Source organism: Passer domesticus, chromosome 2 (genome assembly GCF_036417665.1).
Source record: "Passer domesticus isolate bPasDom1 chromosome 2, bPasDom1.hap1, whole genome shotgun sequence".
In the NCBI taxonomy this organism is placed as follows: domain Eukaryota; kingdom Metazoa; phylum Chordata; class Aves; order Passeriformes; family Passeridae; genus Passer; species Passer domesticus.
In genome coordinates this window covers 67,145,776-67,173,626 of record NC_087475.1, presented here as the reverse complement: position 1 = coordinate 67,173,626, position 27,851 = coordinate 67,145,776, and the positions used below count along the sequence as shown (strand labels likewise).

Here is a 27,851-nt window from a genome sequence, read left to right as displayed (position 1 = left end):
TAGGCTGAAATTTCTCAGAAGATGTATTTGGCCAAAAACATCTCAGGCTTCATCTGAGTCACCCAACCCCTGAGCCCACCAGGTCTTGGAGAATGTTTGCTAAGTCAACTTCCACACAAAAATTCAGCCATACTTGATGCTTTCTCCTCATAGGCTTGTTATTCTTCACTTTAATGTAAAAATTTCAGTGGTGAGATCCTTCTCGAGGTGAAGGATCTGGTTTGCTCCCCTTTGTGCAACAAAGACTTCAGCCCTCTTCTGCTTGTCAGGTAAACAGCCCATTATGGTCCAGGGGGACATGGAAGGGAAGAAAACACAGTCTGTCCCTTCTGTTGGAGCTGCTCCACTCTGAAAGAATTAAAAATGCATTAGATCAGAGAGAGGGAATTAGTCTGTAACCTCGTGGTTATGGCACTCATTTGGGAAGGACAAAAGATGGCTTTGTGTGTCTATATTACGGACAATTTATGTGTTTTCTATCCATAAATCCAGAGACAATCAGTGGAGCATGGACTTAAGCTCAGGGTGCCCTGCTCCCTTTGATAGACCTTTAATCAGAATAGAGGCTCCTGTTTAATCTCTCTGAAGGCAAACCAAGCCTTCCGTCTACAAAAAATGTAAGAGGCTCAAAAGAAGAAGGGGATGGAGCACTCCCTTTCTTTTCTTTTCCCCTAGAGATGTCCACATGTAGGTTCTCAGGAGACAGGAAATTCCCTAAAGGAGAAAAATTAATTGTTGCCCTGTCTTCATCATCCTGATGGAGTTTTTTAATCACTGAAGAACAGAGCAAACAGGAGTTTTCTGGTTACACATTTTCCCCTAGATTTGAAAGAGAAATGACCACCTAAAACCCTCAGAAAAACCTCTGCTCAAAGGAGTAATGGTATTAAAATACCTGAACATCACAAAGAATCAGAATTCAATGATTCAATGTTGTGTCCTCAGCACACTCTTACCACCTAGCTTAGTTTTTGTGGATCTTGTTCTAAGGCACTTAACTCTTCCCCCACGGACAATGAGGTGCAGAGTCACTTTACTATAAAGACTTGTTTTTCAGGTGCAAGTTCCTAAAAAAATGAGCACGTCCGCATCAAGTATTTCACCAGCTTTTTAGTCTGTTGGGTTTGAAAATGTCCTGGTCTGTGCTTAGACAAAACAGATACCAGTGATATCAGTAACTTTGGTATATTCAGGGGGAGAATGGAAACTAATATTAAAAGAATTCTGGTAGTCCTGGAACAAAACTTTATTCTTTAAACCACTTCTTTTGTAGGTCAACAATCAAATAAAATATTCATGACAGTCTTAAATGATAAGAAAAAGCAGGCAGTCACAAAGATTAGAGATGGAAAATACCATTGTGGTCCTGAAAAAGGAGTGTTCTTTAACATTCTTCAGTGCTATTTTGTTCAGTTCATTTTAAATGACTCATTTGAATGTCTTGGGGCTTCTGCTCCCCAAAGGAAACATCCCTTTAAAGTTGAATTCCTCCAATGATAAGGATTTTTTTTTTCTGATGATCAAGTTAATGGAAGTTTCTTATGTTTCAACTCATTACTTTAGCTATAGTGCCCTGTATTCACGTACATAATTTATTTCTCCCATTGGTGTTTACATCTCTCTGACATGTATTATTAACATCTAGCCTAAGTGTTCAAAATATTTCACAGATGTTCAAGAAAGACCTTCATTCTAACTATATCAAATAAAGGTCAAAAGAAAAGAGTACAGTATAAATTAAGGCAAGAGTATAAACCCAGTAGGAAAGTATCTTTTAAAATATGTTGTTTTGTTCATTTGAAGTTTTGTGTCTAACATAAAGACACAACACAATAGTGTAGTCTGTTTGTCAAGCATTCTTACCATGCTTTTATTTTTAAAGCACTTTAAAATATGCTTTACCTTTTTTTCTTTTGTTTGTTCTCTATTTGAATTAAAATAATGCAATTCCAAACAGAAACAAAACCTGAATGAAACATTTCAACAGCTATAGAATCATCCTGTATACTGTTTTCCTAATAGAAAATTGTCTTTCCTTGTTGGACAGACTTTGAGATATTGTGTATTTCTAAGACCCCTGTAAATGCATCATTATAAACCACAGTACAGTCATTTCACTTTGGATAAAGTAAGTGACTTTGACTTCTCATCTCTGTTGATCAGGTTTTTCAGATCTAAGAGTCTTCCAACAGTTTCAGCTTTTCTGAACATTTGTAATTTTTGAGCACCTTTGTCAAAGTAGAATCAGATACAGTTATGTCACCACCCAACACTCCTGTATCTTGAAGGCTGTACCAAATGCCTTGGAACATTGTTCTGGGAGCTTCTCTTTAGTTGGCTAACCACCGTGACCCTTAATTCCTTTTCAGAGTCACTGCTTTCCAGGACACAGTCTCCAGTCTTCTAAACGTGACCTACATTCTTTGTTCCTGCCAAATGACCTTGCATTCAGCTGTCTCAAAAAGCACGTTCAAATGATCCTGGCTCACTAAAGGATGTCAATTTCCCTACAGAAAAACAGTTCTTTCTTTGCATTATTTAGTACTTTATGCATTTCCTGTCATCTGAAAATTTTGCCATTAATGTTGTTAAATATTTCTTCAGATCACTCATAAATTTATGCAGCAGTGGAGGACAGCATTTTCTGAAATGCGGGGCTCAATCCCCCACGGCAGCAGTGTCAAGGGTGTGTTTACAGCTCACTCCACTTCTCATCAGAGAGGCACTCAGCTCTCAGGATGCCACACCAGGCCAAGGGAACTGGTGCTAACGCTGCTGCATATGCCCAGCTCAGCAAACAGCCGGTGCCATCTCCCAGCAGGGATCTGAGCAACTGGAGCGGCACCAGCCAGCTGGGCACTGCAGAGCCGTGCGCCGGCCCGGGCTGGGCTGGGCGTCCTGGCACCAGCCACACGTCGGGAAAAACTCACTTCTGAGAAACAGCAGAACTCTACAAATTCCTCGGGCATTACCCAAGGGATGGTGGTTAGCTGTTCATACTCGCATTTGTAGATCCGCCATTTAGCCGCTTCACAATTAATTATTGTGTGTTGCACTGATTCTGTACAATGCCAGTCACTTAATTAGGTTGATATACTGCTGGATGTCTGTCGTTTTACAGAAGTGTATGTCAGTGCAGTCATCTTCATCAATCATATAATAATTTCACCCAGAAAGCTGCCCAGTTTGACATGCTCGTTGTCACTAATTACACAATCATTTTTTGTATTGATTATATCTCGTACCAGGACTCCATTTGTTTTATCTGCTAGTGATTCCAGCACAGATAGAATTATAAAATCAAGGTCGTATTTTTTTTGTTGTCCAAATGTAACCTTGGCTTTATCCATGTTTTACATCCTTAATATACTAGAATTTCTTGAATAGCAACATTAATTGTTCAGGCAGACCGGTAATAATTTCTTTTTAAATTACTCATGTACTAAAAATTATTTCGATATTATTTTAGGCAAAAACATATGGCATCCATATGACTGGGATGGGACCATATTATGAAGAAATATTAGTTGAATATTTCTGCCTGTTCTGCATTTTTATTGTAAAATTTTTCAGTGTTAATTTCTCATATGTTTGTCATTGATGCTTCATTTGTCACAGACTTACAATAATGGGCAAAAGAAAAGTTTTTCCTAGATTATCTGTCCTGTTTTTCTCTTCATTGAGGCTATGTTTAAAAAAAACAAGACTCTCTCTAACTGCACAACTGAATTTTTGAATCTGGTAAAATCATTCACTGTTACAGACTCTTTTCCTCATTTGTTTTCTTACAAGTGACTTTTCCAAGAAATTAATCTTTTTAAACTGCAGACCAGGAGTTAATTCTCTTTACATAGAGCAGATAAAATTACATGCTGGTCATTGGATAAAACATTCTTAAAGTTATTTCTATGTCTTTGTCCACTGGAAAGAGATCTCATTGTAAAGAGAACACATTCCATATTGGAAAGTTATCTTATTTCACTTTCTGATATTCTATGAATGCTTTAACCATGTCAAAGAAAGACCTCTAGCATGGCTTGTCAGACTTATGTCTCTTATTGTTCTTCCAGGTATTATTATTTCAGGTACAAGTAAGGACATGTTTAAAGAGCTGTTTTGCTGATTTGATTTGCCTGTATTGGTTACCAAATTAAACCTAAAGCCCTGTCTTTTGGGTTTATAAATTACAAATTAGCCATCCATGTGCCAAGTCAAATCTTTCCTGTGAAACTACTCTATCCATCTCCAAATATTCTCCATCATCATGTAGTATAGAAAGATATATATTTGAGTAAACTCTTCCTATAATTTTTCTTCATTACAGGTTGCCAAGAAGCTGAATTAAAATAATTCTGAAGTGTAGGATCTGAGTTTTTGCTGGTGTTTGATTTAAACTAGTTAAATGGAATTGATACTCTTTTCTGAGACTGATAACCTTTAGCAGAACCAATTTAAATAATTTAGACTATGTATGTTAACAATAACCTCAACTCAATCTCAGTGGTATTCACATGCGCTCTAGGCTGAAGATTTCAGGACTGTCTTTTTCACTTGGAGAGACAGATGGAATGTTTAATGAATATAAATACACAAACTCTTTTGGTTGTTTTTTTTTTTTAGTTAGTTTTTTTTTTTAATGACCTAAGAACAGCATATGTGGTAGTTTTGTTTACCAGCATTTTAAAAATAAGTTAGAGGGGCTAGGGTTGGGATACAATTTTTACAAACATTACTTTTAAAAAGGAGATGCTTCCCAAAAGAATTTAGAGTGTGAAATTCTTCACCAACTACTGGCACTTTTGAAGAAAAGCCCCAAATAATATATTTTTGCCATGTGGGTCTTGTCAGTCAGAACAGGGCTGGAATATCACAGTAGCTCAGACAGGATTTTATGAGGAGAGGGAGGGATAGACATAAACTCATCCTCAGGTAGGTAATCAGCCAGTGTGTGTCCCAGGTCCCTAAGGGATGTGTGAGGGACATAAACAGGAAACACCAGAAAACCTCAGGTCATTCAGAGAGGAGAAATGAAGTGGAAGAACTTTAATGACACAGGAATTGTCTCAAATTTTAACTGCATAGGAATAGCATTTTCACCTTCTAGATACTATTTTTTGTGATGCACTGGCCATGTGAGGTTGTCTAGCAGTGTTTATGGGGTTCCACAGCTCCTGTTACAACCAGAATCAGATCCTTTGAGCAGGAGGACAGATCCTTTTTCTGAGTGAGGATATGGATGCCATCCTCTCCCACAGTCCATTCCCAGGTTGAGGGTGCAAGGCAAAGCTGTTGCTGTAACAGCTGCTACTCCTTACATTGTCTACACTGATGGTCCTGCCACTCAACCACCCCAGGACAAAGAGCTGCAGCAGGTAGAACTAATTCCATTGCTTTTAATTAAAGATTGATCTATGTTATTGCTGAAAGTAAAATTCTTATTAATTTAGAGATTATTACCTCATTCTATCATTAATTTAGATTACCTGAGTCTATCATGGTAATCTTAGAGATTTCAGTCTAATCATCTAATACCATCAGTGCATGCATAAATAGTAAGTATTATTTTAAGACGCTGAGCAGGAAATAATTTTATTTCCAAATTATTTAAAACATAAGGTCTAGAGAAAGGCTCTTTAACAATATCTCTGGTTATGCTAAGAGATAATATTTGCTATTTGGCTATTCTTAGCTACCATAAGGTTGGGTACTTCTGTAAGGTTCATCAGGTAAAAGACAAACAAAAGGATCTCAGATATCAATCCTAAATGTTGCTAAAAAAACCTAAGGTAATGTACAGGCATTGAAAGTTTTGTGTCTGATGGAGCACACTGCTTTAATTAGCAGTGTTTTAATGGAATAAATGTGACTCTTGTGGTAATATGGCTTAAGGTAAAATCAGATCAAAGTATAATATCCCACAGTCATCATAGATTGTGTCAGGGATGCTCAGACAGCTAAATCAGCATACACAGAGCAAAAAGAATGAAAGTTGGAGACTCTCTTAGGGAAACAAAACAGCCAGTAAATGGAGAAGGCATCTAAATGTAGCTGACAGTCTTCTCATCTTCTCCCAGAGAAAGAACTTAAATACTTAAAACTAGACTCGAACTTTAGAAACCTAAATACATCATCCCAATATACTGCCCTTCTGGACAGTTCCAGGCACCTCCAGCTCTACTGCACAAAACCAGTGTTAGCTCAAACTTTTTCAAAAACTTGACCTTGAAAAGTCTTCAGCCAGTCTAAAAGACAATGATCTGGGATGATTCAAAATTATATATCTTTAAGAGCTGCTATTTTAGAATTACTTGTTAAAAATGTAAGACAAAAGCTCTGGGCTTGCATAGATTGATGTTTTCTGTAATTTTAAAACTCTGGATTGTCAGCTCAGTCCTTTGATAATAAATAGAGCCATTGTAATCTATAGGGTAACCATGTTTGTGGGGGGAAATTAATGAGGTCTAGAAAAGAAGAGGGTAGCTGGCCAATAATTCTTTTTCTTCTTGTCCATGTATGTATTTATATTTTGAAGGTTTAGGTACGATCAATGTGAAATAAATTCACATATAGATTTACAGGCAAATTTTGATCAAAAGATGCTGTTACCATTAATAGCCATAAAAAAGTCAAAGAGAAATCTTAAGATTACATTCAAATCATTGTTGATAGAAAGGAAATTGGTATTAAGAAAGTTAATCCACATGCTCTTAGATAGTAACAAAGCAAAATCTAATTTGCCGTGAATGTGAAATTCAGAGTCCTCTGTTTTGAAGAACTAATTAATTTTGCTTTAGCACACAGAAATTTAGTGTAAAATATCCCTTGAAAATGTATGAGAAAGGCTGTTTTACATAAACAGAATTATACTTCATTAAAGCTTTAAAGAACCATAAATCATGCATAGTTTAAATTTGTGAAGCTTCAATAAAGGAAGTTATTGCGGAAAAAATAGCATTTCTTTAGGGTTAACAATTAATTGATGATATTGTAGTAGATAGTGGCATTAAAACTTGTCTTTTCTTTATTCCTTTTTGGGTGGTGTAGGCCTAGGGGAAACTGCCTCCAAACAATTCTTGTTTTCTTTCCTCAGTTTAATTTTACCAGGGTTATTGCATTAAGAATTATCCAAACAACAGAAAAGCCACTTCTAAGTTTAAAAAAAAAGGCTTTTTTTTTTTTATTGCTATGGAGTGCCATTGTGGAAAGAATCAGACATTAAGAAGATATGTGAAGCTCCCATGGACCCAGAAGCTGTCACGGAACGTTTCAACCCTTTTTCAGTCTTGTTAATTCCTCAGTTATCAGAGAAGAGGAAGATTTTCTCTGTCATTTGTCAGCTTCCTTTTAAAGTCTTTCTAATTCTTTAATTAAACTTCCTTTGTAAGAGATCTCCACAGTGATGTCAAAATTTCCAAGATAAATCAAAGTTTCCCTGTAAAGCCAGGAGACAAACACTCATTTCTCAGTCTGTAACACTGCTGTCTGCTGTGATGGTAACATCTCACTTTTCTAAGTGGCAAGTTATTTTGAGAGTTGAAGAGTAACCAATGTCAAGGTTGCAGAGAAAGATTCAGCTGAGCTTTTTTTTTGGTCACTGAGTGTGCCTTCATTTGTCCTCTGTGGAATCTCGCAGTTCTCCTATCCCTCAAGCAGTCCTGGAGCTGAAGCACTCTATCATCCATGAGTTGCCCAAAAGGATTGGGTGAGTTTGAGTCAGTAACCTGTGAAGTGTCACACAGTGAAACAGGCTCTGCCTCTGCTCTTTATCTCTGTCTGTCCCTCATGCATTCCTGCAGTGTAGCTTTGCTTTCCTACTCTGACTATCATGTTCCCCGGAGGATATCTTAGCTCTGCCGTTCCTCTTTTCCCTCCCTTCCTCCCTCTGCTCAATCACATGCTATAAGGTGCCAGACACATCCCACACCATACCCCAATCTGTACTGCTCTCTCATGCACAGGAGAAAATACTTAAGGAATGTAAAAATATGTGAATCCTTGTTAAAAACAAAATATGATTACTTTTCAGAAGAAATAAAGCTCTTAGAAAGACTTTTTTTAACAATCTAAAGATATGTTTACATTACTCTGAAACATAAAATTGTCATCCATGAAGCCTTAGTTTTATCCAAATATATCAAGAAATGTTGACTGTGTCTCAGTTTTGTCCTTGCAAACTTGTTTTTGCCTCTGGCTTGCAGGGTCCTTTTTCTGCCCTGCTATCATTCTTTCAGCCTGTGCTCTCAAGCTATGACTCTTCTGGCCTTGCCTTTTCATCAAGGGTCTTCAGGACCTATGGCTGTGGTCACTGACCCTTAACAGCTTATATGTCTGTAAGAGTAGCTACACTGAGTTTCTTTTCTGCCTGTTTCCTCAGGCACAGTGCTGCCAGATGTCTGAATACAGCAAACATCCCATTAACCAAGAAAAACACATAATCTCTCTCAGAACGGCACTAAATTTAACATGGTCATTAAAAAAATGCTGCTAAGGATTCGTTTCATAGACCTGCTACTATTCTGCAGCCTACAAAATAAAAGACTAACATGCCATCTTAATTACACCAAATAATTATGAGTTGCAATCAGAGACTCTTAAGATACATTTCCTCCAGAAACTGAGGGGAGCATATGAAAAGGGGAGGGAATTAAAATGAAGTTGATCATAAAGCTGAGATTTTCCTTACTATGCATGTTACCATGTCAACCTGAGTTATGCAGCATCACATTTGAGATCTATTCAAGACCCCTTCAAAAGCTTAGCAACTAACCAGGATATTATGGATGGATTTTCAGCTGATTTTGACATCTTTTGCATGATAAATGCTACTTAACCACATTCTTTTTCTGGTTTAATATCAAATACAACTGAGCAAATGTTTAATTATATCCATGCAGATGGTTTATTATGTAAGAGATAATTACTTGTCCCACTTTTTAAGTACTAAACCATTCAGAAAACATGAGGCACAATAATTTTAAGACAGCAAGTAACTTAATATAAAGTATTATTTCTTGCACATAGCAGAGAAAAACATGAAACCTCAATATCCTGTATGTGTATAAGTCTCAGATGGTTTAATGGGGATTCTTTTATGTTACCGTGTGAATATTTCTCCTGTTCTAGCTGCCTTCTTAATGTCAGCATAGCTTTCCACTTCTGTCTGACAGTGGCCTAAAGCCTTTGAGTGAAAATTGAAGCAATGTAAAGTTTGACAGCTAATCTTTCAGAAAATGCACCTTTCTTTATTTTTAAGTACTTAAATATTCTTTGTAAAATACCTTATATATATTATGAGAAGTATTAGTTGCAGTTTCAGCATAGATTTGAGCATTATATAATCTGGTACACAACAAAAGTTGGTAGATAGATCCTATTAAAGAATTTGAACATTTTTACCTGTTTCCCATGTTAGTTGAGCTACTTAAATGTTTTGAGAAACAAAAGATGCAAAAAAATATAACTTAAAAGCAAAACAAAAATATCAGCCTGAAATTGTTTAAATTCTCATTCTTACTAAAGAACTTGGACTTATTTTAGTAAAACACTGTATTAAACCTGCAAAAGGGAATAACTCCAGAAGTGATAAATCTATTGCACAATATTGTGACAATCACTTAACTAGATGAAAGTCACCAATAATGTAAATTTACCATCAGATGCAGAAAGTTCCCTTGCTCTTAAGACAGATGCTGAAATCACTGTTCTCAGAGCAGCAGAGCATATGGAGTTTAGCCAGTTGCACATCTTGCCTATATTGTTTCTTTGATGTCCAATGGTGAGAAAGTTTCTTAATCTTTTCCTCAGCACTGACACAAATACTCTTTCTCTCTAGTCAGGTGTCTTATTTCATAACATTTTCAGGAATTCAAAATAGTTTTGTTCTCTCCTCTTCTCCAATTTGATTACAGTTTCCAGTGCCTGCAGATGATCACGAGGCAGTTGATGGACATGACTTGTTCAACAAGGGCATCAAGCTGGCAGGGATCCTCCAGAAAGTGTGAAAAGTCTCTGTGGAAGCATGGATGGTTCATACTTTATCACTGCCAAAGACATGCTGAAAGTTCAGGTAGGTGCACAGTTTGACAGTGTTTGCTCCTTAATTTAGAGCAAATTAATTTTTAATTGAGAATCACTGAATTTTATGAGTTTCATATCTTTAGCTAAACCAGTACACAAAATCTCTGTCTCAGCAAATATCTTCCAGACAGATCCATTTATGCAATCCCTGCATGTTCCTTGGGCAGCTCAGCATATTCCCCAAGCATCCATAATCTCAGTAAGAAAATTGTCTTCCTATGCTACTTCATATTCCAGAATGAAAGTGGGACTACAGAATAATCAACATTCCCCTCTGGCTCACTTAAGTTATGTTACATTTGCACACAAATAATATGCAGGAGCATAACCATACTGCCTACTCACTCAAACATGTAATTCCTGGGCTGTGGTTTCCAGGGATGTCATCTTTTATCTAATCCCTGATGATGCTGGATACAGAAATAGTCCAGCAGAAGGTGGGTATCTGAACCCAGGATGACTTAAGTTGCTTTCTGTTTTCTCTCTTTCCACTTGCAAACAAAAATAGGGAGCAAGAGGGAGAAAGAAGCAAAGGGCAAAGGTGTATTATGAAGGAAGAAAAAAATCATAATAATAATTACTTTTCGGTTGTGTGAATAGTTTTGAAAAATGTCCCTAGAGCAAAAGCTGTGCTTTTGTCAGGCTTATGAGACAAAAATAATATTGTTAGAAGTTGATAGCTTTATTTTGTAAGGGAGCTGAAGTGACCCTATACAAACTAAAGCTGAGCTCTATATTAAGATGAATCCTTGAATATCTGGTTTGAAAAATGCTTTTTTCTCCTTTCTCATTAAACAGAGATTGCTTTATTGTTGCTGGGCATCCACAGTGAGTCCTTCAGTTTCCCCATGGCCACATAGTGTATAGTGCAAAGCTGGAAGAATTGCCCTAGATTCTGCACCTTTTCTGCCCTTCTGTCTGTGTAAGAAGGCATGAAAACTGCAGAAAGAAATGTTGTAATAGCGATTCTCCTGAACTCCCTGCAGAGTTTTTGGTGTTCATACTTTTTCATTCTCGAGCTGGAGAGGAAACACAAAGCTTCAGGGTGGGAAAGGATAAAACAGGCACAAAGCTGGTTGAAGAAAAAAGAGGAAACAAAGTAAAGACAGGATTTAAAACATGTGCTTCATGTTTTAGTATTATAACTATGTGTGATGATAATATGCCTGTAAAAAGCACTGGTCTAATGGTCTAATCAGTAGGAATGTGTGCTCTTATGTGTACCTAATATAATATGCTCTCAGAGATGCAAGGTAAAACGAAATTTGTGAGTATAGGTTTTAAAGAGCACTAATTTCTACCCATGTTGTGTCAGCCCCATCTATATTTCATGGTGTGCCAACTTAAAACAAAGAGTTTTAAGTATGCAGCAGTGTGTCTACCCAACTTAAGTAAAGAAAGTTGATTGGATGATATTCTGAATAAATCATGTGTATGATTGGTTTTGTTACAAGACATTATAGATTAAAATATTCTCCTTTAGGTACATAAGGAGTCCTGGCATGTTTTCCCAGAAATAGGATCTAGCAGACAAAAGCAGAGCAGGTATATTCCTGAATTTATGAAAATTTAAATACATGTATCTGCTGAGAACTGAGGTACAGCATAGCTATATGGCAAAGAGGGGGTGATTGCCATGTGGGGGCTGAGAGGAAGAAACAGGCTGCTGTGTTGAAAACTGAGGGGGAGAGTAGTTATATAAAGATGAAAGACAAGGTGCTGCCTACAAGCCTGATATAAGAAGATATACTTTGGGAAAAATCAGTGGTAATGAGACATAAACAGGAAAAGGAAAGGATATATGTGTATGCCCATGTACACACATCGGACACAAGGCAAATTAAGACAAGGGAGGTTAACTGTTTTGTATTTGCTCAGATCCTCTTATGTTGTACATCCTAGCCTCTCCATCCTCTTTATTGTAAGTTTCTTATATGTGTCTTTTTTTCCCTTGGATACAAGTATGAGATAAAATTCAAAGGAAAGCAAATTGCCTTGTTTGGTTTTTTTTGTTTGTTTGTGGGTTTTTTTGTTTTTTTGGGTTTTTTTTGTTTTGTTTTGTTTTGTTTTGCTTTTTAAAATGAAATATGATACAGCAGACTTAAAAGAAATTTAGTCTGTCCCAAGCAACCATAAATCTACTCCTCAGAGAGCCAGGGTCAAACCTATAACATATATAATATATGTAACATACCTGCTGTTTGAGAGGTACAGTCCATTGGTTTCTCGGGCTTTCATTTGGAAATGTTTGCCATGGTGTGATTTGTGCACTACTCACAAGCATATGCTTCCTATATTAACAGTGCTAAAGAAAATACTGCCATTTATTTTATGATTCAGTGTATTGCAGTGGGGGCCCTTTGCATGTGACTGTAATACAAATGGCATATAAATAACCCCTAAAAGCAGAGGGGGGTTGTAATGGGCCTCTGGTATAAGATATTCTTTTATCTTCTTAGTCCCAGTTTATGTTGCATTTGGGGAGTTCTTATTCTCACAAGTATTAGGTTATGTGTCGGGTGTTAAGGCATTTATAAAATTAACAGTTCTATTATACCAACAAATGAAAACTGGCATCAGTTGTTAATCAGACCAGTAGCCTGTGGAAATGAGAACTGTGTGATAATGGGAGAGGGGGCTCTGTGTGCACATTGATCTCTGCCTCTCCCTCCTAAGCGCTCTGGAAAGCCGATTGCCACAGAATGGCCGGGCTTTAGCAGAGAGAATGTGGCTGTCTTACCATGACCAGCAGAAGGCAAACCCTTTATGGCCACACAGCTCTGAATGTACAGAATGACAATACCAGGTCTGCCTCAGGCAATGACAGACAGCAAGCATCTTCTCAGCTTAGTTTCTACCCTAGATCCTCCTAAAGCTTTAATCCTAAAGCTTGTCCTTCAGCCTGGTGTGCTGCTGTGGTCATCAGATACTGTCTAAATGTCCCTTTTGCTTCTGTTATCCTGGTAGAATATATTCATGAAGTATGCTTATGTATCTTTGATGGCAGGCTCAGAGTCTCTGCTGCCTTCTTTGCAGACACAAATTTGCAATAAAATACACTAAATTGAAGAACTGTGATGATAGCCTCTGAATATTGTCTTACTTTCCCCAAAAGGGACAAATGAAAACTAAATAGGAAATTAAAGTTTCCACTCCTCTCCTAAGGGTTGTTGTTACAGCCCTTGGTTATGAAATTTCAAGGGCTGGATGTGTGTGTCTGCAATTGCATTCCAGATTTCTATGAAGTATCTTCAGAAGATCTTTGTTGAATGTTTTCTTTCTAAGACTGGATTTGAAAAAGAGGTGAGGGGATATATTTTCTGTTTATGTTTCATGTTTTATCTTGACTGCAGCAGCAAAAAGGCATCATCAGACTGAAGATGTTTGGAAAGCAATATTTCTGCTGATCACATTAATTGTAAAATAAAACCAAGTCAATTCTCCTTAGATTTGAAGCATCTTCCTCAGCAATTACAGAAACTGCACTTTGATGTTTAGCAAGTGATAGAAAGACTGCTTAGGTGAGGAATCTGTAAAACAAAAAGGTTTGTTTTCTAAAAATAAACAAAGAAGCAGTTTCTAAATAATGAAAAAGACAAATAGAAAACAAATATTAGAGGTATAAGATGAAGAAGACATCCAAAAGTAGAGCTGAGCATGGGTAAGATACAGGACAGATAATCTAATTATTAAAAAACAAACCAGAATTATGACTGAGCAGAACATTTACCCATATGCTGATTGAAGCATATGCTGATTAATGTGTGTGAAGTTATACTTAAGACTGCTAGAAATAAGTAAATCTAATTGCTTTTGCCTTTAATTAAACTGTACACAGAATTTTACTTTGTTTAGAAATAATATAAAATAGCGTGTATGCCTAGTAGCTTTAAGAAAGTGCTAGGGATTGAAGAAAAAAGGGTAATTATATAAGGAAAGATTATATGTGCCACTCAAAACTGTGAGAACACTCTGATGAATGAACTGAACTTCTCTAAAGTATAGCCAAGTCTGCAGAGCTGAAAAGCTGTGTTGAGCTGTTCATCTTAAGATTGCACATTTATATTAAAGAAAATCCCACCCTGATTCATCACATTGCTAACAGTAGCAGAATTCTTAATAAAATTTCAAGGGTTGCAGGAGCAGTAGACCTTTGGCATATAAATGAAAGGTGGGGATGGATATAACAAAGTGTAGTTTAACTGGACACTGTTTCCTCAGATCAAAAAAACCATTCATTTTGTTATAGTAAGTATTATGAACCCAGGAGACTTTGAAGTCAGTGGACTGCAGACGTTTTTATTTAGAGGTTGTGGTGGAACAAACCTATTCCACTTTTAGTCTGAACACAGTTTGGGACCCAGTGCCAAAAAACTCCTGAACACACAACTAATCACTGAGACCCAATGGAGTTGTTTACATTAGTAAAGTAGTATTATTGAAAAAGTGTATGCCAAAGACAAATGCCTTCTGTGGAATGATACACATTAAAGTGTGTGGATACCTCATCAAGGTACAAAACCCATGAAACAGGCTCTGTGGGACCAAAGCACACATATTTTCTGCAGTGGAGTGAGCAGTGGAGGGGAAATCCTTCTATAGGCAGTTTGTTGCCAATAACACAATTGTGAATTTGCCATCAGTTGCCTGAATAACTGATAAAGCTTATTATCTCTGGCTGTACCTGCATTCTAAATGCATTTCCTACAGGGACAACCCTGCACTCCCAGATGCAGGATGGCTCCTGTCCACACTGGGACTTCCTTTGCCTGAACAAACTGGCTGCATCCAAACTAGCCTTGGGCTTCCTCCTCGGGGACCTACATGGTGCCCTGGTTGCTGAGAAACATAATTGGTTTTTAATAGATTGCATATTCTAGTAGAAATTGAAAGAAATTGTTTCAGCCTATCAAGATCTGTATTTTTATAACATGAAACAGAACTAATGTATTACCTCTTTTGGGGAGACACGTAAGGCTGCTTGAGGCTGCAAAGCCCACTGAGAATGGATTGCAAGAATGTAATGCAGGAGTTAACAGTTTGTGTACTGTCATATCATCTTTGCAGAACACTTTTTTGGAGTGAATTATCCCCAGAACTGCACCTAGACTTTATTTTGTGGGGAACTAAATGTTTCAGTCCAAAGGAGTACTTACCCTGAACCAGTGTACACAATAAAGATGATCAGGGAGCCAAGATCCAGAAGACAAGTGGAGGAGTAAGATATTTGGTAGTTCTGAGGAACCCCTTGAGAAAAGGTTATGAATACATAATTCCCTATTAGCCATTCAGAGAGCCTAATAGCTCTCTGAAAAAATATAAACAAGTCACCTGTGAAAAATGACAATATGAATCTTATTGCTTTTCCTCATTCAACTGCTGCCATATAAAATGGTTTTTGGTTGACAATCTCTCCCTTATGGTATCCCTCTAGTATTAAAAATGAATGCATTTTAAAATTATTTTTCCATCTGCTCTTATTAGAGGCTCAGGCTGACTTTTAACAAGAAATACAATTTCAAAGAAATCTAACTCAGTGCCTTACTGTAAATTAATTACAATTGCTTGCAATTTTCCTTTAGCACTGCTCATGTCACTGGAATCAACCACTTAAATGGCACATAGATTATGGATTTCAGCTTCAGCAATTTTGTAATTATGAAAGGCAGTTCTTTATCTCCTATTTTGAGAAATAAAAAAAATTAATTAATCATACAAGTACATATGAGGAGCACAGAAAGGTGTGAGATGGGTACTAGGAGATGAATTCTTCACTTAATTCAAAGCTGTAGGAGACCCAAGAAGAACAGCCATAGGAAAGTGAAGTTTAAACAAGTTATTTGCGTTCTTGGCATGAATCCTTTCACATGGGCCTGTGCTCCTCATAAAGTACACATGGGGAACAAGGAATATCAAAACAGGCTGCAAAGCTGGGTGAAATGAATGTTGTCCTAGATCTCAGTAGGATTTAGGGGTGAGCGCTGCAGAGTGTTTCACCTATGAAGATTGATGTTCCTGGATGTGCAATGACACAGGGTGTTATGAACATGCACAGATAGCACTGCATACCAGAAAGAAATATCTGTCACCCTCAGGTGCCTCAGTCCCTGTACAGTAGAGAGCTGTATAGGGAGTTGCTGGCATAAGAGTTTCTTGCTGTAATTCAATATATATTCAATGAGAGGAGAAAATTCACTAAAAAATAACTATTATCTGTGAAAAAATGAGCAGCAGATTGCAGCAGAATACAGCAGATTTCAATATACCAGGCACACTACAAAAGAATGTATTAGGATGCCTTTAACTGCATAACACAGGTGCAGGAACACAGTATTCTTTGATACTCTATTTCATCATTATGTAAAAAAATGAAATTAAACAGGTCTTCAGGTTCAGAAGACTTTAAATATTAATATTTCCTGTAGAACTGTGATCCTATTAAAAGTACATCTTTTACAAATTAGGTTTTGTGAATGAAGAGCAAATTCAATGCACATATTTCAAAGTTACTTGAAATGTATTTCCTAATGGAAGCTCTTATTATAAAATTGACTTTTTTAGCAGAACAAGGCCTCATCAGAGAGTAAAAATCATTTATCTTATAAAGGCAAGTTCTACTATAGTTACTCCAGAAATCATCAAATACTAGTAGAGCACTATATAAAATTATCGATTTAGAAACTAAAATGTATGTGGTTAGAAAGCTAAATGATACTGGGAAAAGTTTCAAAAGGTAATTGACTTGTTTCAGTAGAGTTCTAAAATAAGTTTAATTAGATCAAGCAATATTTACAGAAAAAAACATCAACAGAAATCAGTTTCATGGCAAAAATCATTGCATCTTACACAGCACCTTGGGAACCTCCATTCTCTTAAGAACTGTTTGAAAACTGTGCTTCCCATCAATTACATCTCAGATAAATGAATCTGTTCTTGAACATAGAAAATAATTTAAAGAGCTGGTTGTTCATGTCAGATCACCATAGGAAAAAAAATTCTTTATGGGGTTGTGCAACATATTCAGGGGCTTTTGCAGCCCCAAAATCAAGAATGGGTCAGGAACAATATGGAGTAATAAGGAGTTATATGGTGTATGATAGTGCTCAACCTCCAACCTTGCAGGTGCGACACCAGAAAATGCCTGTATTCCAGATTAATCCAGAATTGCAAAAGGCAGAGCAAATTACATGGCTCAAGGTACTGCTTCTCAGGTGACTGATACCAGGCTTGGATAACAGATAAGACTGTACTTTAGATTATCAGAACCCCTACATTTCTCGTGTTCCTCTAGTGCAGTGTTCCTTAGCAAGAGATCAGCTTTGTTCTCAGTAACTCTGAACAGTGGTGATGGGACCCTCAGAGCGAAAAGAACAATTTTGACTTTGTAATGAAAGATCTGTAAACAATGAGCAGCATAGCATTGCTGCATGATTTACTTTAAGTATTACACAGTAAAAGGTTACTGAATCATACACAGCAATCTGGCTGAGTTTCACCAGTCTGAATTTGGCCCATTGCTTTGTCTAATACCCTGTACATGTTGGGCTCTGCACATTGATGTTCACAGTGTAGCAGGCACAGAAAAATATCTGGGTAACTTATTGGTATTTGGAAAGCATTTGTGCATTTCAAATTCCAGCAATTTAGATTTCACATTTAGTGAAACAGGTTAATTGTCTGAATTGGCCATAAAATTACAAAAATCTTAATATTTTAATAATTATTTCAGCACAACAGTGATCGTATATCTCATTCTCTTCACAGAAATCTTTAGAAAAAAGCATGAGAAATGCCTTATTTATATACTAAAAAAAAGGAAAAATGTGTACATTCAACCAGGTTCATGAATTTAATTAAACTTATTTTAAAACAGATAATACTCAGATTAGCCTTCCATCCTGTATTCCAGACAGAATCTAGATTGTCTTCTGTGCTCTTCTGATGCACATGATGATTCCCACAGGATTCCATAGTGACAACATTGTATTTGTAGACAATCATCATATTCCATTTTAGTGGCTTCTAGAAGAATCTGTCTCTAACTGTGCATCAGTCTGCCAATTCCTCCCTTCAGCACTGACAGTCCACAGGAAATCTAGTGAACTGAATTAAATAGGAAATGTTTGGGGAGGGTTTTAAATTCTTCATTTGGATACTACCTAATTTTGGATGCTCTTAGGCATCATGCCTGATTCCTCTTCGTCATGTCACAATATTCTCAGACAAAACAGACAAAGTTTTCAGCCCTGTGAGATGAAATCTGACCTCATATTCATCGGTCAGTTAAAATTTATATGTGATTGTTTGCTTCACTCAATACACTTTTATAAGTTAATTTTGTTAGTGTCTTTATTACATCCACTTCCCATTTTGGCAATCCCCAAGAAATACATGAAATTGTTTGAAATTAATATTGGGCTTGGTGTGTCAAACTGATTGTTGTTACTATGATTTTATATGCCAGCACTGTGAGCTCAACTGTTTTCCAGTACATTGCATGTATTATTTTACAGCAAAGCTTCAAGAACTTTTTTGCTGCTGAAAGCCTCTTGCAAATTCATTCTGTTTTGACTGGACGACAGGATATCAGCAGGGGATGACTAAAAACCAGCAATAAGAGGAAAAAGTTTCCCTCTAGGAGACTCAGACTCAGCCAGAATGCAGACTTCCCTTTGGATGGGGAAGAAATTTAATTATGTAGGAAGAATAACGAAAAAAAATAAGAAAATGTAGATAATTAACAACTGGCTTCACCTAACAACAGCAAGCATTCATCTGATTATTGTCAAACAGAAAGTAATTATAACAATATTCAGAGTATGAGCAATAAACTACTTATTTCAGTACTCTTGTCTGTTTCTAGAATAAAGCACCCCAATGTGACTGTGTCACTTAAACTTTTGTAAAGGGAAGAAAATCCTCTGAGTCTTCTTATGCATATTCTGATCAGCTCATGGAAATGTCAGAATCTTCACACAAGTAAATGGTGTGTGAAAGTCTTCAGCATTCAAAGGAAAAGGGAAGAAAAAAGCCTGGGTACTCTTCCTTCACTGTAATCACATAGGTTTGTAATCAAATGGTATTACTCCAATTTAAAGAAGTTGAAGAGCAAGTCCAGAACAAAAGTTAATCAAATAAATGGGACAGCAGCTGTTAGAAGTGGCCATCTTTGGCACAAGGGTGTATTGTTGGCTTTTGATCATCTTGTCAACTAAAGCCACCACATCATTTTATGGAAAGCTGTCTTTTAGCTGTTGGTCCCCAGTCTTTGTTGGTGCCTGGAGGTTTTCTATTCCAGAAGTTCAAGTTTGAATTTGTTTTTATATGTTTTGTTTTGGGTTTTTGGTTGGTTGTTTGGCTGGTTTTATGTCTAATTTTCCTTTTTTTTTAGGTTTTTTTTTTTAGTTTTTGAGGTTTCTGAGGTTCTTAAAAATCCATAAGTCAACCTATATTCAACAATAACTGAAATTTTTACAGATTAAAAAAAAATAAGTTAAAAATAAAAGCAATTAAAAAATATTCTTCTTCTGATGGAAAAATTTCTTCACTGAAAAGCTTGTCAAGCATAGGGACAGGCTACCCATGGAAGTGGTTGAGCCACCATCCCTGCAGGTGTTTAAAAAATGTGTGGATGTGGCACTGAGGGACATGGTTTAGTGGTGGTCTTAGCAGTGCTATGTTAGCAAAGATCTTATCCAGCCTAAAAAGTTGCATCATTCTATGATTCTACATTTCTTGGAAGCATTGCAAACCTGCAAGGCTGCATTCTGCTAACCACTAAGTAATGTCTGAATGCAACAGTGATCCTAACAAATAACCCTTGGTCAAGGAATTATTTTCAAGAAACAGAAGGTCAATAACTCAGAGACAATACTTTAGTTCATCTTCAGACCCACCATTTTGCTTTGATAGAGTAGCAGTGTAAAGATTACATTCCGTGAGGAAATGTAAGGCTGAAAAATCTCAATTTTTTTTCAAGCTTCAGGCTTCTTAGATCAAGCATTTTCATACTGAAAGCAGACATTCTTACTTATGAGACTATCTTTTCTTTGTGAGACTTAGCTTTATTTACAGCCTGTAGGCATGGGCAGCTACAACCATTTCAAGAAAAAAGTTACTGGTATCTTTATCATGATTATACAGGTATTACTGGTAAAGTATTTTGCTTTTATGTTCTCCATGGACCACAAATGATGGTAGTCTAAACAGCCTTTAATCTTCTTATTAGCAAGAATTATACTTCTTTGGAAACTGACAGTGTCCTGCCTGGAATAAAAAAAAAAATAAAATAAAGGGAAGTATTTCATTATTGCTACCAATACTTGCAGCACAGTTTCTCCTGCTGATGGCAAGGGTACTCAAGGTGATGGAAACCCACACACTTGATTCTCGCTCAGTATATTTAAAAGATATGAAGAGGCAAGTCCTGAGCTCCTTAAATTAGATAAACTTCAACTGAAAAAAAAAGGCACCTGAATAGTAATTTATACTTAAGATTAAATTAGGCACATAGTAGCCATTTTTTAGTTTGGCTCTCAGCTTATATTTATGTTACTTATCATTCTGTTGGCCATATGTAAACTGGGTAAAAAAAAAAAATCACATTTTACCCTGCCCAGATAACCAGACATTTAATATAACATATTTATATGACGTGTTAGGAATTTAATGTCACTAATCTCACAATTTGCTTTATCCTGATAAACTCTCTTTACATACAGATGCATATTTCAAACTGTTCTGCAGTTCTTCCAAATATTAACTGGGAAAATAAAAGATTTTTTTAAAGATTAGTGATAGATAAATTCCTTGAGAACAAAGGAATGAGGAAGGTCCTTGAAAGACACTGCTGAGGCATTTTCAAATTATGACAACTGTTGACAGCACCAGAACAAGCAGATATAAGTGATCTTGTAACTTTTTATTAATGCTTACATTTTTGTGCCTAAATCAAGCCTCATGACAGAGACCTAACCAATGCTTTTGTTTGCTTTTTGTCTGTTACTTCACTTTTACTGATCTCCTGTCATTATGTAATCTAGAACAAACTATACACACTGTGCTAGAAATAATGTCTGTGGTCCATCCTGTGCACAGCACAGCAAGGAAGGAACTCTGGTGGAAATGGTCTAACCTATCAAGAACATCATTCCACTGTGGATATCCTGACTGTGGACCCCTGGGCTGTGATGGATAGATGGAAGCTGAATCTCATGGACAATTGCCTTTCCATTCCAGTTAGCTAGATGGCCTTTACTTTCCAGGAATCATTTACCTTCCATATAATTTTTCATTCCACACATCCTTACACACATTTATGACTGTTAATTTCAGGCACTCAGCTGAGTTTTCTCAAAGGTGAGAGGGAAATGTCAGTGAGAATGCACTTGCCTCAAAAATGGAATAATTTTCTAGGAGCAATTTTCTTGCTTTCTTAGTCTTTAAAGGGGATCTTAAGAATATTTTCCCAACTTAAGGAGGCATCATAACTCCTATAGGCTTATAATTGGATAATTTCTTGAATGCAAAGAAGCTATCAACTCCACACCAAAACCCCCCCTCAACAGATAGTCTTTCTAAGATTTCTGGAGCTCACTGAAGTAATACTAAAAGCATTATTTCAGGTAACAACATTAAGAAAAAAAAAAAATTCTGACCAGTCAGATTTTGACATCCCTGACAACTGTGTCCTCCTGCATGCACAAAGTGCTTTCACTCATGAAAATCTGTCTTAGCAAAGCTCAACTTGCAAATATGGAGAAATGACAAGGTTCTGCTTAGTACTTCTGCATGCTTTAAAAACTGCCTGAAAGGCAGTGGTGTGGGCTGAAGTTAAGACAGTCATTAAGGAAAGTGGGATGCTGGCATGAAAAATTAGTGCAACCTGCACTAACCCACCATCAGAGAAAAGAGTAACTTATGGTCTTTTGAACTGCAGCTGCTTTACTCCTTTTTCTTTATCTCCAAGGAGCTCAGCTGAAGATTGGCAGGCTGACCTGACAGGAAGGGGAAGATGGGTGCCTATGTAAAAAAGAAACTTACAGTCACGCACTTCCTGTAAACCAGCCCAGATAAGGTCTTCAGCAAGATCTTCAGGACAACTGAAAGCCAAACCCATGCTCAAAGAATCTTTAAATTATTCCTTTTTGTTTGTGAATGGAAACCTGAAGGTCACTTGAATCTGGTCTGAGACTCATGAAGTAGCAGTTCAAGCTATCAACATTTCTTTGACAAGGGTGTTGCTAGTGGCTTGCTGCGGTCTTGCATTGCCTCTCTTGTTGGCACCCAGCCCCTTTAGCAGCTGGGATGAGTGAAAAATCTCCCCCAGTGGTTGTTGTGTGGTTGTTTCTACTGAGTTTCTGAACACTGTATTCTGGTGTGTTTTCCAGCTCATTAGAGAAGGTGATACATAATCCTGGGATAGAAGTCTGGCCCTGGTTTCTGGAGCCCAAAGCACTGCACAACATAAATACAAAACTGTCAGAGCTGCTTGTGGGAATGCTTCCAGGTAACTCACAGCAGGGTGCCAAGGGACTTGGTCTCAGGCAGCATTTAGGACAGATCTACGTGAACTTGGTGCCATTGTGATCACACGTACAGCCACGCAAACAGCACTCAGAAGAACAATGACCCAGGCTATTAGAATATTAAGAAGAACTACTCCTGATAAGAGACAGGTTATACATTTGCCAACATCATGGAATCATAGAATCCTAGAATGGCTTGGGTTGGAAGGGACTTTAAAGACCATCTCATTCCAACGCCCCTGCCACAGGCATGAACAGCTTCTCTAGACCAGGTTGATCAAAGCCCCAAGTTGATCCAACATAGGCTTGAAGACCTCCAGGGATGGGGCACCCACAGCTTCTATGTGCAACCAGTGGCCAGTGTCTCACCACCCTCATGGAAAAGATTTCCTCCTAATACCTAAATCTACTCTCTGACAGTTTAAAACCATTACCTTTTCTCTTCTATCACTACATCCACTTCTGAAGAGTCCCTCTCCTGCTCTCTTGCAGGTGCCCTTTATGTCCTGGAAGGCTGCTATAAGATCTCCCTAGAGCATTCTTTTGCCCAAGCTGAACAACCCCAGCTCTCTCTCTTCGACTGTCTTCTTGTGCATGCCGAATAGGCCTGGTGTATTGACACTCAGCAGTGAAGAAGCATAATTGAGATCCAGATCCTAAAGGACCCACATCTGCCAGGAATACCTCTGTGACTTGACACAGGCTGGTGGTGATGGAAGCCCAGGCATCAGATGCTTCTTATAAGTCCTTTCATTGCTTTGAAGTGTTTTTGCAATGTAATGATAGGAAGAAAAATCAGTTAGGCACAGGGAAATACTTTTAGGCAGGGTATACAATACTGTAAAATATTCAATGAGTTCTGAAGGCCTGAAAAGTCCTATTTTGGATATACTTTGTATAACCAGATTGTACTTGAAGAATTACTAAAACATCATTTCCCCCCCTTTATTTGCTTCAGGAGATCAAAGTTATAACTTTTTAGTAATACCTTCATTTGATCATAGTTGGAAGACTAAAAACTTCATTTATTTTCTAGTTAAAATAATCAGAAGAGTTTATATATTCTCCTTGAAAGCAAGCTGTTGTAGTAGTTGCTTAATGAATTAACAATGCTCACCATCTTGGCTTCTTCTGGTAGGGAGAAAGCAGCTCAAGTTCTTCCCTAGGAAAATAATCCCATTTCACTACATGTGTCCCTGTTTTGTACTGCAGTGCAGTGGCTCAGAGGCAAAACTGTTGCATTCCTTGAAAATTAATGTTCATAGAAGTTGTACATTGTGACATCTCAGCACAATCTAGTTAAATTTTTACAGTTCAGGCAACTTATATATATTGCTTGGTCTTCTATGTCCTTTACAGACACTCATATGTAGTGTTTGCTCTTTACTCTTTTCATTATAAAATTATGAGATTGTAAAACCAGCATTCAGAAACTTAATAAAAATAAGAGCCAAATAAATGATGAGTTTGAAAATTCTTTAACCTTCATTTTAAGTGCTCCATATGGCAGTGACAAATCATAATCTGATAGCGGGAGACCTTTCACTGTGTTGTTTTTGGGTTTTTTCTAGAAATCTTGCATGTTGGAAGTGATTTAAGTGTGTTGCATCTTTTCCCTGCCAACACGTGGTAGTTACAAACCAGCCAGGCTGATGTGCATGGCAGTTCTGTTGGGAACTCTGCAGTGGCAGTCACGGTGTTTTGTTTCCAATAATACATTCCTGCTAACTCATTACTGGAAGTTTGAAAATGCCTTGAAAGAAGACAGGCCTGTGTTTTCATCCTTCCAAAAGCTGGGGGACAAAGAGTGTGTGCTATCATTACCGTCATGTGGTATTTATTTTCCATCTAACTAAATGTCAGCCTTTTAAAAATCCAGCTTAAAGATTCATTTCAACAGCACACACCAAAGGCAGATTCTCAGGTGAGCTAGATGGTATGGAAAAGTAGGCAACAAACAGTGATTTACAGACATGGAGAGTGTCCAGCTGCAAAACCACATTTCTGTGTTAATCTTAAAGGGAGTTCAAGGAAAGTTGAGAATTTAATCTGCTCTTTGTTGTTCTGGTCTATTTTTGCTTTGGAATGGGGGAAAAGTTGCCTTCACCTTTCAGATCTTATGCAAGAGAACAAATTTATAAAAATGTTTACATTTTTTCCTGAAGGCTTTTGCTCTGACTGTGCCTGTTATAAAAGTGTTGTAACAACAAGAGCTTAAAAAAATGGTTTTTGCCCTTAGGTTGCAGAAATAGCAGCACTGTGTGCCCTCTGCCAGCACGACTCAGTGACTTTTAAGATGAATAAGAGGGCCTTTACAACTCAGTTGGTTCTCCTTCCTTAATAACTACATTTTCCTAAACCTACCAATTTTTTTCTGATAAAAAAAAATTCAAAGCAAAAAAAAAATAGAAGCAAAGAAATGGAGGAAAGCACGGACCACAGGCAAGGCTAGCTCAGTATCCAGCTCTTTGAAGAAAGAAGCAGAAGGCAGCAAGCAGAACTTTGTCAAATAATTTTTTGTTATTTCCTCTGCTTTTCAAAGCATGTTGGCTATTTGATCTCTAGCAGAGAGTCACTGTAGCCATTTTTACACCAGAGGCTTGTCTTTATATACCACTTTTAGAACCATATTTCACAGTGAATGGCAAGAGAAACTACTAACTGATCTTCAAAACCACTTGCAAGCAAAATGGCAAGCTATCACACCATTGTTCTCTTAATTTTTCTTTCTGAGGCTCACTTTAATTTTTTTCTCTTTTTTTTGATTATTCTTTCCAAATGAATGAGGTGCTACTTGAGCTTTAAATGTCAAAATCCCTTTGAATGGCATTACTGTGAACTCTGGAGCCACATACCAACATGTGAATAGCTAATATACATAGGATGATGCCAGCTTATGAATTCATTTTATTATTCCTATCACCTCCCCACCCCCACAAAAACAAATTTTCAACTAGCTACTGCTATTTTAGGAAGAGAGTAGGGAGAGAATATACTGGCAGGCTGATTGACATAAGTCAGCCAGCTCTTCCAGCTAAAGGTCTGAGTCTGCAAGCTGTTTCCTGTGGGTGGATCTCTGTGCTTAGATTGAGAAGCCTGAAGAATTCAAACTGAAATCAGCTACAGCTAAGTTATAAGCCATAAACTCACACTTTAAAAGTTATTCAAGTGAAGAAACACTTACAGAGTGAAGTCACTTTACATATTATTATTATTACCATTTTCCATTTGCTGCCAATCAGTTTTAACATACAAGTGTTCTCCATATATTTTGTGTGTGTTTCTGTCACTTTGGCAGTTAAGAAGGGGTTTCCATCTCTACATCTACCTGGACAAAATCCAAAATCTAAGCCAAATATCCTATCTCTTTCCTTGAAAAGGTATGGATAAAGTCAGAGCAGGGGACTAAAAATATTCCCAGTACTGCTGACAGTTTCATTCAGGCTTATGTCTCTAACCCCAAGGGTGTTTGGCAATGATTCAGTCATAAGGGATATCCTGTACCAATCTCAGCTAGGACAAAATAGCAGATTTTGCCCAGTTCTCATGCCAGTAAAGAAAGGAAGATTAAAGGGCCCTTTCCTCCATCAGTTTCTGAAGCAGAATGTGACAGATTTTGAAACCATCAATTCAAAGTAAAGCCCATGGCACTGTGCAGCACTATGGCTGTCCAAGTCCAAGAGACTTGTGGCTGTCCTTTTGCCTGCAAATGTAGACTGCTCTGTTTCACCCTTTGGAGGATCTCTGTCCCTACAAAGGAGACATTTAGCCTTCAGGAAGAGAAGATGAAAAAAATTATTAGCTGACCATGATTTCTCACACTCACTTGGTCTAGACTGGTGGAAGTGGCTGTCACAAAGAATCAGGATCAGGGCTCTGCTATGCTGCAGAAGCAGTCCATGGTCTGAGCAGCCTGCAGGAAACTAGGCACTGCAGAAATATGGGTATTACATCTTTATGGGTGGCCAGCCAATAAACCCAAATAATCCCTTTTTTTTTTTTGGTGTATGAAAAAATATAAGCGTGCACAATTTCCACCATTCATTAAATTTTCTTGTTTCATTTTTCTGAGTTAGAGGACTCTTGCAGTATTTAACTGGCAATGCTTGTCACGTTGAGCTGGAAACACCTCTAGAACATGACAGAATTATAGTGCTTACAACGCCCACAGGAAACAGTTGTTATCCCACAGACAAGTGCGAAATTGAGTCACTGTATCATCATCATCTCCTACAGCCCAGCCGAGTGTCCTAATTATAACATCATTCCATATTCAGAACTGTCTAAATAAACTGAAGCCTTAAAGGTAAGTACCTCCATATACTGGGTTGTCTTGCTGTCTCACATTTGAATTACAGACACCTAGGGTGGGTCACCACCTGCAGGGTGACCTTGGGAGGTGGTGTAGACCAAAGTAAGGGCTGTTCAATATTCACCTAATGAAATGCTTTGTCCTGAAGGGAACAGGTCATAGCTATCACTGGGAACTTTCCACTCAGCCATGCAGAGCTTCCTCCTGTGTGCTCACTAGCACACATGCTGACCCAGCACTATGTCAGTTTACTGAGCTTTCCTCCCAATCAAAGGAGCTCATTTGATTACTTAATGGCCCTTAGAAAGCAAATTTAGAAGTAATCATCTATTCTTAGCTCAACCACTTCTCCTTTTAAAAATGTTTACCCAAGAGCCCAGCCCAGATGAATGGGATGTCATCCACAGAGCTGTACAGCTTGCCTGCAATTTCTACCCACCAGCCGGAAGAAGGTATCCAGTAGTTAAAGGTACAATACAGCAACAAGAAAGAAACCCCTCCTTTTATGAACACAAGAAAATCCTCTTCCAGTTAGGTAACTGTCACCTGAGAACAAAACTACAGGTATTGCAGATTGTCTGTGGTTTTTCATACACCAGCTTGAAGTTTTCCCATGGAATGGACATCTCATCCAAGTTGGCAGATAGGCTGTACATTCAGTCCCTACCGAGCATGATTCCATTGGTAATAGTGATGGCAATAGTTCATCCCAGAAAGAAATACCTGAATTTCTCCATGCCAAAACCACTGCTTCTGAAATGGGGCCTTCTACCTGAAAATTCAAAGGAAAAAACCAAGACTCATAAATATGAGTCATTAAAAGTCATTAAAAATCTTTGGTACAAAGTACTTTCCACTGATATGTCCACTTATTTAAGTGAAAACAAAATATATATTTTAGAAAAATAAGCATCAACATCCAGTAGTATATTTTC

The 27,851-nt window shown here is 37.5% G+C and overlaps 1 protein-coding gene and 2 long non-coding RNA genes across 4 annotated transcripts in view; 1 reads left to right on the top strand and 2 right to left on the bottom strand.

The window, feature by feature from the left end:
• Positions 1 to 150: 150 nt before the first annotated feature.
• LOC135294135 (uncharacterized) lies at positions 151 to 9,914 on the bottom strand. Its single transcript, XR_010356291.1, has 2 exons — positions 9,651 to 9,914; positions 151 to 348 (listed from the first exon to the last, which is right to left on the bottom strand). It is a non-coding gene; the product is annotated as an uncharacterized LOC135294135 (long non-coding RNA).
• Positions 7,416 to 24,063, top strand: LOC135294134 (uncharacterized). The gene is made up of 3 exons (XR_010356290.1): positions 7,416 to 7,702; positions 9,909 to 10,066; positions 23,097 to 24,063. It is a non-coding gene; the product is annotated as an uncharacterized LOC135294134 (long non-coding RNA).
• The window catches only part of CCDC169 (coiled-coil domain containing 169), a 44,555-nt gene continuing 36,791 nt past the window's right edge, over positions 20,088 to 27,851 (bottom strand). The window contains exons 9-10 of one of the 2 annotated variants that reach the window (XR_010356288.1): positions 27,640 to 27,688; positions 20,088 to 20,343 (exon numbers count right to left, since the gene is read on the bottom strand). The gene's annotated coding sequence lies outside the window, so the exon portion shown is untranslated. Of the gene's footprint in view, positions 20,344 to 25,692; positions 26,535 to 27,639; positions 27,689 to 27,851 lie in introns of those variants that run through there. The other variant, XR_010356287.1, reaches the window with a different exon arrangement.